The sequence below is a fragment of the Nothobranchius furzeri genome, chromosome 9, assembly GCF_043380555.1.
Source record: "Nothobranchius furzeri strain GRZ-AD chromosome 9, NfurGRZ-RIMD1, whole genome shotgun sequence".
In the NCBI taxonomy this organism is placed as follows: Eukaryota; Metazoa; Chordata; class Actinopteri; order Cyprinodontiformes; family Nothobranchiidae; genus Nothobranchius; species Nothobranchius furzeri.
In genome coordinates, this window is record NC_091749.1 from 31,511,582 (window position 1) to 31,520,779 (window position 9,198).

The window sequence follows — 9,198 nt, forward strand, 5'->3', positions numbered from 1 at the left end:
TCGATAGTCTTTCTCCATGGCCTCACCAAACTCCTCCCACGCCCGAGATTTTGCCTCGGCAACTGCCACTGCTGCACCCCGCTTGGCTATCCGGTACCTGTCTGCTGCCTCCGGAGACCCACAGACCAGCCACGCCCTGTAGGCCTCCTTCTTCAGCCTGACGGCTCCCCGAACCTCTGGTGTCCACCAGCGGGTACGGGGGTTGCCACCACAACTGGCACCGGCCACCTTACGACCACAGCTAGCAACAGCCGCCTCGACAATCGCAGAGTGGAACAAGGCCCACTCGGACTCAATGTCCCCCACTGCTCTCGGGACGTGGTCAAAGCTCTGCCGGAGGTGGGAGTTGAAGACCGTCTTGACAGGTTCTTCTGCCAGGCGTTCCCAGCAGACCCTCACTATGCGTTTGGGTCTGCCAGGTCTACGCGGCATGTTCCCTTGCCATCTGATCCAACTCACCACCAGGTGGTGATCAGTTGACAGCTCCGCCCCTCTCTTCACTCGGGTGTCCAAAACATACGGCCGCAGGTCAGATGATATGACTACAAAATCTATCATCGACCTGTGACCTAGGCTGCCCTGGTACCAAGTGTACCGGTGGGCATCCTTATGTTCGAACATGGTGTTCGTTATGGCCAAACTGCGGCTTGCACAGAAGTCCAATAACAAAACACCGCTCGAGTTCAGATTAGGTGGGCCGTTCCTCCCAATCACACCCCTCCAAGTCAAGCTGTCATTGCCCACGTGAGCATTGAAGTCCCCCAGCAGGACAATGGAGTCCCCTGATGGAGCACTATCTAGCACTCGTCCCAGGGACTCCAAAAAGGGTGGGTACTCTGAACTGATATTTGGCCCATAAGCACAAACAACAGTCAGGACCCGTTCCCCGACCCGAAGGCGCAAGGAAGCTACCCTCTTGTCCCCCGGGGTAAACCCCAACACACAGGCAGAGAGTCTCGGGGCTAACAAAAAGCCAACCCCAGCCCTCCGCCTCTCACCCGGAGCAACTCCAGCAAAGTAGAGTGTCCAACCCCTCTCCAGGTCTCGGGTTCCAGAGCCAATGCAATGTGTCGAGGTGAGTCCGACTATATCTAGCCGGTACCGCTCAACCTCTGCCACAAGCTCCGGCTCCTTCCCCGCCAGCGAGGTGACGTTCCATGTCCCAAAAACTAGTTTTCTTGTCCGGGGATTGGACCGCCAAGGCTCCCGCCTTGGTCTGCCACCCGATTCGCATAGCACCGGACCCTTCATGTTCCTCCTGCGGGTGGTGGGTCCACAGTTGGACGAGCCCATGTATCCGGTTCGGGCTGGGCCCGGCCGGGCCCCATGGGCGAAAGCCCGGCCACCAGGCGCTCGCTCACGGGCCCCAACCCCAGGCCTGGCTCCAGGGTGGGACCCCGGTAACCCTCCGGGCCGGGTACTCCGACTCTTCGTTTTAACCGCCATGAAAGATCCTTCGAACCGTTCTTTGTCTCACCCTTCACCTAAGACCAATTTGTCATGGGAGACCCTACCAGGGGCACTAAGTGCCCCAGACAACATAGCTCCTAGGATCATTAGGGCACTCAAACTCCTCCACCACGATAAGGTGACGGTTCAAGGAGGAGTGACGGTTCAAGGAGGAGATAGATTGCGTTTGATGCAAATCAAAGAAAGGATCAAAAACCTATCTATGGGTACCTCTGGGAAAATGTGAAGGCATTTTGTGAATTATCTAAAGAAGAAATGTTCTGCACCCTGTTCTACATGTCATGTGAAAACATGATGCAGAGAAAACACAAATAAAAGAAATAAAATCCTAACTGATATGTGAAAATCAGCAGGCTGCACTGATTAAAGGCTTATATAAAAAAAATAACCATGATAATGATAGGAAGGGCAAATTGGCTTGTAGCCCTTTAAGGAAATTTTAACAAGTTAAAATCTGTAATCAAAAATAATCACTATACACAAAGCACTATGAAAAGATAGAGGTGTAAATCAGTTCTAAAAATGTAAATCAGTAGGTTAGTAGTCCCTACAAATGTGAGTTAGTAACAGGACCCTGGCTGGAGGTAGGTAACCTGAAAAAAAGAACCTCAAAGAATATCACATTTGTTAAAAATTCATCCAACAAAGAGTGAATTTGTAACGTTCCACCAGTTAGTGGAAAAGAATCCGGTCAGAATCGATTTGTTCAGTAAGCGGTTTGAACCTGGTGTTGCGAACCCACAGAGAAACGAGTTTTAATTTACCTGTGGGACCCGTTTGGAACTGGAGCGAAGCAGATGGTTTAGTTGTTAGATCAGAACCTGATTTTACCTGTTCAAAGTTGTTTATCAGCTTATCGGAGGCGACGTTGTTGTGATCAGGGATTGGAGTGAACTGGAGACGCGAAAACGATGCTCGCAGAACAGGAGGAGGCTCCCCACCCCCCCTTTTGTTTCTCAAACTTATGCTGTGTCTGTGAGACAGGAGAAGCATAACAAACAACAGTTCTCAGGCTCCTAAGAGCCCAGTCACCAATAAGATGCACATTGTCACCAGGATTGTGCTGAAAGAGCAGGTGTTTAGACGTCTAAAGACCTGGAGGTGTTGGACTTGGAGGTTCTGAAAAGGAGTGATCCAAGGATGGTTGTGTCACGGGTGTCAAAGCAAACCTAGCCATGTTTAGAATCAGATACAGACATGACGCTAGCTTTAGGAACATGGTCTGTCCTGAAAACTGAAGTCAAGAATACTTTATTCCCAAGAATGATGGAGGATTCCACACAGGAACAGAAAAACCCGGTTTAACCAGAGTATTTACAGACTGACTAGAGTTCCACCCCGTAGAAGGTGCCACACCTATCTCCGGGTCGGAGGTCAAAGTTGTCAGCTGAAGTGGTGGAAGGTCAGTGTCGATTTCTGCAATGACCCGCCCGCTCGGAGGAGGGGTTCCCCCGAAGAGGCCGAAGTCCGCAACGGAAAACTCAGTGCCACTCAGCACCCCCCCCTTTGTCAGGCGGGGCCCTGAGCAGAGCATCACTGCACACACCTACAACTCCCGGGCCGGGTCGCGATCCCGGGCCCGTGAGAGAGGTGACCGCAGCAACCACCGAGGCTCCCTCAATATCGCCACTGACCACAGGACTACTGGAAACCACAGGGTTTTCTGCGCCGTCGTGGTCACCTGAAAGATAAATCACAGGAAAGAGAGCACAGAGGCCAGAGACAGAGTCACACCCCTGTGAAAGAAGAAAAGAGTTGGCCACCGTATTAGCAGAGGTCACGAACTGAGAAATGACAAGGTCATTCACAGAAAGGTCAAGATGTCCAGGCACAAATCCCTCAAATGGTAGGATGGCCACGTCTGGAGGCCACAAGTGCGTCACGGCGGCTGATGTTTTCATCCCGCCCTGTGAAACAAGCAGGGTTGTGCATGATGTGGACTGATGATGGATGCAGACCTCTGACTCAAGTGGTTGGTCACAGCTGGAAGAATTCACCTCCATGCCGGAGAGATGGTTGTCACCTGACATGGTGGAAAGAGAAAAAGCATCAGGAACCTCAGGTTTAAACACAAGCTGTTTGTCAGAATGGTTAACCATAGGTTCAAGAGATTCATTTATAATTAAATTAGCAGAGAAAGTGTCATTAATTTCAAACCTTGATGTTATTGGTGGGGTTTCTACCCTCCTTAAGAAATAAAGACAAAGAAAAAGCATTGTGACTGGAAACATCGAATTTTTCAAGCTCACGTCAGGAAGTGCATAGCAGAACCACCTCCGACCCAGTTTAGCATGTACCCTTTTACCACGGTCACTTGTACCCTGACCCGGCCCAGTCCGGCGCCCGACTATAGCGGGTTGGCCATTCCGTAACCCGGCAGGACCAAGTGGTTTTAGCGGCTGGCGAACAGCATCCTGTGTCTGGGTGTGTTCTGGAAGCAGAACGTTAGAGAACCGTACATCAGATGTAACAGCACAAGAAAGATTTTGTCGTGTTTGGTCCATTTCCCTCATCTCACAGAGCAAATCCGTTAGTTGTCGTCTGAGCCCACGTATAACACCCGGTTCAGCCCCTTTAATTCATCTCACAATTAATGACTGACCGTGGTGTCAACTTAACTATTACGGCACAGGACAAAGAAGGTTTGTTGTACAAAGTTGAATGGAACACAAAATCACCACAAGAATGTAGAAAAAGGCATTGAACCGGCAGAACGGAGGCCTGAAGCCTGAACCTTTTCACCGGCCCAAATAGAGAGCAAACCTACGCGGTTGTGATGGTATTTTACGGATAAAACTTCCCGTTTTACTCCGACGGAAGGCCACGTAGCAAAATGTCGATTCTACACACCTGAGTGATTTACAAGAACCGCCGCAAAGCGGATTTTAGGATGCAGAAACACTGCGACAGAACGGTTTAACAGCTTATCGGGACGCGTAACCCGAGCGTAAACCGGAGTGGCTACTTAGCTCTTCGGCTAAGCCTGTGAGTGTCTGGAGCGACCAGAACCAAAATTGCCCAATTAACCAAACGTCCCTTAGCGACGAGGTAATGTTTAGGGTCTTCAGCGTGATGCATGCTCTGCTGAGAAGGCTGTAAACTTGGATTTAGTCCAAGCTTGTGTTGAAGGGACAAATATGTTTTATTGTGGAAAAAAATTTGTATCTTAGGATCCTGTAGTTAAAAATACCCACATTTAATTTTGAATAATCTAAAATAATCGTTTAGCTTATATGTGTTTATGAGCCATGATCTAAGCCATGCTTAGATCTGTCTACACACACAGATATAGATACACACATACACAAATCTTTAGTTACACACACACACACAAATCTAGATACATACTCACAAATCTAGAAACACACACACACACACAGATCTTTTGAAACTTTTTTCTCCCCACAAAATTCTGATTCTGATATGTGTTTATGAGCCATGAAAACGTAGTCATAGGGTTATAAGAAATAACCACTAGATGGCAGAGTGGTGCCCTGACTGGAAAAAGCAGGATTCAAACGAGGAGAAGGCAGGAGAAGATGGCACAGCGTCCTGGTGATCTTTCCTCTGAAGTAAGTAAAAGTTAAACGTGCACGCTTTGCAGTCCGGTTATAATGAGACAGCTATTATTTTAGACAGTTTCAGACATTTTTTAGGTCTGACAGATTGATACACTGTCCCCATTTCTGTGTTTGCAAGTGCAAAGTTACACAGAAAAATGTAAATACAAGTTACAAATCAAGAGTTACACATGCTTTGTTCTACTTACATACACACAGATCTAGATACACACACACACACAAATCTTTAGTTATGCACACACAAATCTAGAAACACACACACAAATCTTTTGAGTCTTTTTTCTCCCCATACATGGGTGACCCCGCCAGGAAAGTTGACATTGAGCAGGATTGATGGTTTATCCCTTGAGGTCCACGTGGCAGGGGTGAGGTAGAGCTCACCTCTCACCCCTGCCACATGGACCCAAGGGATAAACCATCAACCCTGCTCAATGTCAACTTTCCTGGCGGGGTAACACATGAGGACAGTGGGAGGGTTAAGAGCCAAAAATAGTAAACTTTTAGCAAACATTAGGTTTTATCATAAGGTCACTCATCTGTCTTTTAAAGAGTTAAATTATTTAATTTAAATTATTTAATTTAAATAATTTAATTCAAATCAAATCATTCTCTTTCTCTCCCCCTCTCTTTGTATTTGATTTGTTTACTTAGCATTATTTAGGATGCTTTGTTTAGTGATTTTGGAGTTTGGTTCTTTCCCTCTGTGGAACTGCAGATTGAGGAGGTAAATGACTTGTGTTGTACAAGGGACACAAAAGCAGCTCTCTGCTGGGAGCTGGGATCAAATCATCGACCCTCCGATTACTGGACAACCCGCTCTCCTTCCTTCTGCCCCCAGGAAGTGGAGAGCAACAATTAGTTGCCCATGCACAGGTGGGGTGAGCAGGGTGAGAGATGTTCAGAGGAGTGATGCGCCCCATGGGTGTTGCACAGCTGAGCTAGAGTGCAAGTAGGTTTCCATATTCGGTCACAATTCAGAAAGTGCTCACATGGTGTTATTTTATGCCGCAAGTTTCTCCAGCGAACTTGTGTCATTTCAGCATTTCGGCTTCATCTGTGTTCCAAACAATATAGAAAATGTGTTTCTGTTCACATTTGTGTTTGTGGTATAGTTGGTAAAGGAAGTTATGTATCTTTTAGAATGAAGAAACACAGAAAGTTATTTTAGGGTTAGGTTCACATTAAAAAACAAACAAATGAAAGCAGTGATGATGAAATGTGTTCTCATCTCTCAAACCTTTTTATGGAAGTGGAAATGTAACAGTATAGCTCAAGAGCTTGCAGTAACGCAACAACTGGTACCTGCTGTGAAAAACTAAAGCAGAAGAAGTCCATCTATTTCTGCTCTATGACCTTGTTACGAAGAAGCTCCCTCATCTGAGCTGCAACCTCCAAGGTCCCATGCAGAAGACAAGACTTTTACTCTCTGAACAAAAAGTACTCTTAATTTGGTCACATAAAATTATTTCTTTCAATCTACAGGTTTACAATCATATTCTGCGTTATCTGAAATGATTGCTCTATCTAAAATGATTTAATAATTAATTAATTAATCAACACAAATGTTTATTTCTATAAGGATAAATTTCAGATCTTAAATTACACCAGATTAGTATTTGTAAATCTATCATTAGGAATGTTTTACATATTCACTTCACATTAAGAAATACCCTCATTCTGCTGGGGGACTTCAACGCTCATGTGGGCAAGGACAGTGAGTCCTGGAGAGGTGTGGTGGGGAGGACCGGCCCCCCTGATCTGAATTTAAGCAGTGTTTTGTTATTGGACTTCTGTGCTCGTCATGGATTGTCCATAATGAACACCATGTTCAGATTTAAATGTGTCCATATGTGCTATTGGCACCAGGATACCTTAGGTTGCAGCTCGATGATCGACTTTGTTGTTATCTCATCTGATCTGCGGCCGCAGGTCTTGAACACTTGCTTGAAGAGAGGGCCAGAGCTGTAAACTTAGGGCAGCAGTAGCTCAAAAGGTTGTCCAGTAATTGGAAGGTTGCAGGTTCAATCCTGGCTGCGGGAAAACATTTAACTCAAAAGGGCTTAAGGAAGGAAATTGTTCATCATATCAATCAAATATCAGCCTGTCGACTAATTCCTGCTGGAACGTGACGTTTTCAGGAAACCCCGACAGTGCTGCAAGTGCACCTCTGCCCTGGTTCGCTGCAGTGCGGGGTTTTAATTAATATTTATATTTAAATTATTGATAACTCGCACTTGTATGATGCCTTTCAGAGTCAGAGGACTCCAAAGTGCACACACACACCACACCGTCAGAAGGGACCTTCACTGTGGCTTAATTACCACTGTCAGCCCTCAGTCTGATAAAAGAGAAAGAAACAAGAGAGTGAGGGGACAACTGCAGTTCAACAAACAATAGAAAGAGAGAAAGAAAGAAAGAAAGAAAGAAAGAAAGAAAGAAAGAAAGAAAGAAAGAAAGAAAGAAAGAAAGAAAGAAAGAAAGAAAGAAAACTATCTTTTATATAGCTCCATCTAAATGCACACACACACACACACAACCAGTTTGTTCTCGTCTGTGGCAAGGGAAAAGTCATGAAGACTTCTGAGCCAACAAAGTCTGGACTTGTCGGGGCTGTTGACAGCATTCAGCTGCAGGCGGTATCCACTGGCGACTTGTTGCGGTCCACACATCCCAAACTGGGTCAGTCTTCACTCATACGGAAGGCTGCTCGGCAACGGCAAGGGAGAGTATAATACATGTCCTTGAAGTTCTATGCTTGAAATCATTGTCAAATAAAAATAATTCAGCAGCTTTATTCATGATATTTGATGCAAACAAGTTGTTGCTGGCCACGCCCATCCATCTCCTGATAGGCTACTGTGATGTGATACAGTTCAGATATACAGGAAGGGCTCAGAGTAGAGCCGTTGCTCCTGCAGCGTTGGGGGAGGAGGGTCTATGCTAAATTTCCTTATTGTGACATCACAATTAGGGACTTTTTGAAACGGCTTGTTTTAAGCGCATCATCACTAAAACCTTACACTGTCAGATAAAGAGATGGACGATTCATGTGTGGAGTGTTAAAAGAAGAAGTATACCCACATGGCAACACAAAAGGATGCAAAATTGGAGTTTTGCATATGAACCTTTAAGTTTTGCATTTGCCTGGAGTTTGATCTTTCTTCACCTTCAAAGCTGCATGAAGATTTATGAGACAAATATTAAATCACACTTTCTGCTGCTGAATCAAACCTGCGTATTATTTAACTTTGCCTATGATTGGTGCTGAAGATGAATGTCAGCTATGACAGAGATCAAGAGTTAAACTACCCAAACAGGTTCAAGTTGTCTCTGCTTCTTGCTGAGTTACGTCACTTTTGTTACTTATACGGTCCAAATGTGTGACAGGAATGTAGTGACATGCTGTCTTCCGTTGTTGGGTTGTAGATGATCTGTTTAAACAAAACTGTTGGTGGTTTTCCCCTCTGAGCATTTCCCCCGTTTTTAGGTTGTTTTTGTTTCTCTAAGGAACAAGAAGAGTTTTTGGGTGGGGCCACACATCCTCCACCCATGGCAGCATCTCACTGAGAGCAGCATTGAAAATAAGTGACATCATTTGTGCCCCAAATAGGCTTGTTTGCAAGCACCCTGGCAAGCTCCTATTTATAGTTACTTATATAGGACAGCACGGCCCAGAGAGCTCAGTCGTGGGGTGAAATCTACAGTTCTCAATAACTGTCTCCGCACCTTATTGGACAACGAACAATGTGATGTATTCACCGCCACGGATTTTAGTCAGTGCACATACACTGTCAAAGAAGAAGCAAGTACATCCTTTTTCTGAATGAAGGACCTAAGTACCTCCATCTGCTCTTGACTCAAAGAAAAGCCCGAGTCTAAAAAGCCCAAAGCTGATGCCAGAGCCGTTTCAAACGAGCCGTCATCTTTGTTGTTTGGCTCCGGTGCTAATCCACCACACCAAACTAATAGAGTGCTGTAATTTGGAAAACACAGTACCGGTCGGGCCAGTGGTAGACCTGCTGAGGCTCAAACGGAGCGTGGCTAGACCGACCTGCAGAGCAAAATCCTTTCACTTCTGCTAGGGTGGGGTTACTTGGTTTCTTCTGGTGAAACTGCGTACTCCTAAAAACAAGTTCATACAACTGGA